The sequence below is a fragment of the Castor canadensis genome, chromosome X, assembly GCF_047511655.1.
Source record: "Castor canadensis chromosome X, mCasCan1.hap1v2, whole genome shotgun sequence".
NCBI lineage: Eukaryota > Metazoa > Chordata > Mammalia > Rodentia > Castoridae > Castor > Castor canadensis.
This window is the reverse complement of record NC_133405.1, coordinates 146,219,374-146,222,182: the sequence shown is the minus strand read 5'-3', so window position 1 is coordinate 146,222,182 and position 2,809 is coordinate 146,219,374.

Sequence of the window (2,809 nt, the reverse complement as noted above, 5' to 3'; positions counted from 1 at the left end):
CTTGGGTGCAGCAGGGACCTCACCTGGTGTGAGGACGCAGCATCAGAGCTGGGCAGGGAGCCAAAACTCACAGCCCACGCCCACCCCGTTCATTATCCTAAGCTGTCAACTTTATCTCACCCGGGATTTTTCCATTGCACAAAGTTAAAGAAAGTTCTGGGGCGAGGTGGAAATTCCCGCAGGACCAGCCTGGGCCTGTGCAGCCGCCTCGTTCCATGGACGCCGGGGGGTGGGGAAACGGGGGCCCAGGGCTGTGCATGGAGACACGGGGCTGTGGATGAGGGGACACGGAGCTGTGGATGGGGACACGGGGCTGTGGATGGGGACACGGGGCTGTGGATGGGGACACGGGGCTGTGAGTGGGGACACGGGTCTGTGGGTGGGGACACGGGGCTGTGGATGAGGGGACACGGGGCTGTGAGTGAGGACACGGGGCTGTGGATGAGGGGACACGGGGCTGTGGATGGTGGGGACACGGGGCTGTAGATGGGGACACGGGGCAGTGGGTGGGGACATGGGGTTGTGGATGGGGACATGGGGCTGTGGATGAGGGGACATGGGGCTGTGGATGGGGACACGGGGCTGTGGATGAGAGGACATGGGGCTGTGGGGTGCTCTGTTTTGGGGGCTCAGGGAGAATTCCGCACATCTGAGGGTTTCCAGCCAGATCCCAGTGCAGCAGCCATAGGAACCCAAACACGGACCCCCGAGAAACACAGACGCCCGACTCGCATCCTCCAGGGGTAGAATGTCACCGAGAGGAGACAGGACATACGCTGTCCCACGTCCACCATGCCGGTTCCACCCCTCGGTGACCTCAGGTGCCATGTGGACCCCTTTTCTGTCGTGTGGGGTGCCATGCTGCCCCCACACCCCACGGTGTCTCAAAGTGACACTTTTGGTGGCCACAGCCTGGGGTCCCCTGTCTGTAGGAAGAGACATCATGTCTAGCCGTCTCAAATGGACACGTGCAATCACAATGGCACTGACACCAAGTCCAAGTGACTGTCACCTCCTGAGTCCAGTGACCCTGCAGCCTCATTGTCACCTCCCCCCCAAAAAAAAATCCCAGTCCCATTTGTGGATCTGAGTGAGGTTGGCTCACAATGACTCAAATCCCAAACCCAAATCTTCTGCGTCCAGGTGAGGCCACAGGCAGGAAATCCCACACCTGACCCCAGGGACAGCTGCAGTGGAAATGGAGGTGCACTGAGAAAAAAAAATCCTATAAAATCTCAGGTTTAGACTTAGGTCCCAGAACCCCTAATTCCTCAACCTGAAAAGCTTGGAAATCGGTGACTGTCCTCATCGCTGGCGTTTGGGGTCAGGGACCCTGACATCACAGATCCTGTGTCTGGACCCCATAGTGTCCCTGTGTCGAGAGTACAGGTGTCGGGGGACCCTGCTCCTGCTGAGAGGGGACCGAGGACAGCATGGTGTCCAGGGTACTGGGGACCCTGTGACAAAGCTGTGACCGATGCAGGTGGCAGCTGAGGTCCACCATAACTGCCTGGCCTCGCCCATCCCCACGCATGGCTTCAGGTTCCTGGACAGCAGGCTTGGGACCCGGTCCCCGTGAGTCACACTGTGTGTGATACCTGGCCTGGTGTGACCTCTGGGTGACTGTCACCCGCCCTGGGCCATAGTAGGAAGGGGAGCCAAGGCTTTGCCCAGGAAAGCAGGGTCCACATGGCCACAAAGGGAAACAAAATTACAGCCACAGACAAAGCCATGGAGGTGGTGGCGCTAAACCCCAGAGCTGGCAGAAAGAACGCAGGCGTCACTCCCGTCTGCTTTCTGCAACAGTCGACTTCAAACTTTTCAAACGCAAAGCAATCGAGCCCAGCTCACCAACTTTTAAAATGGTCACCTGGAACGACATGGAAAACGACACCGACATTCCTTTCAGAAAAATCCATGCGGCCAGCTCGTCCAGACCGGGTGCAAATCCAGGTAGAGCGAGAGCTGCAGAGGCAACGGAAAAGGTCCTGGTGACAACTCGTTCTCAAGCCCAACAGGACAGAAAGTTCAGTCTCTCCTGGGTCAAGCACAAGGACAAAATTCCCCCAGTTCTAAGCTAATTTGGTGCTAAAATGTGGGGCAATGTGCAGAAGTGAGAGAAGTCCAGACTGACCCCGGGGACAGCAGTGGGACAACAGTGCTGCCCTGTGGCCACTTGCAGCAACTGCAGGGCAGCGGGGATGGACCACACGGTGACATTTATTGCTGGTGTATCAATTATGTCAACGGAACAGCAACCAGTGTCATTTTAACACTCGGTGAGGGACGAGAGACAGCCGCTGACACCAGTCATTGATTTTTAAGGGGATGGTGAACACAGGACAGCCGCGATCACCATTGTGACGGGGACAGCAGGCACGTGTGCATTCTGCCCAGGTCACCTCCTGCTGTGTGCAGTTCTGGCTTTGTCACCAAGAGGAGAGGACAGGGCCAGATAGAGACACCGCCGCAAACAGAGCCATTGTCGGACAGGAATATGGCCGGAATGGGCAAGGCAGGACAAACATGGCCGTGCCATTCTTTCCTGGTGACAGGGGCTGTGTGTGACATGGGCAGAGTGCACCTGGTCCAGGATGGTCAGGGTGGACCAGGAAAGGTGCATGGTGACTGTGACCTTAACTATGACGTAGACAGTGACCGTGACCTTGACCCGACAGCAGGGCCCCAGGTGGACAGGCACCCTGAGGTCAGCATATGGCATCTTGTCACACACTGAGGTCACACCCAGGAAGGGCAGGGTTGTCACCTGGGTGGAAGTGACAGGTAGCCGGAGCCCTGGGGACAAAGG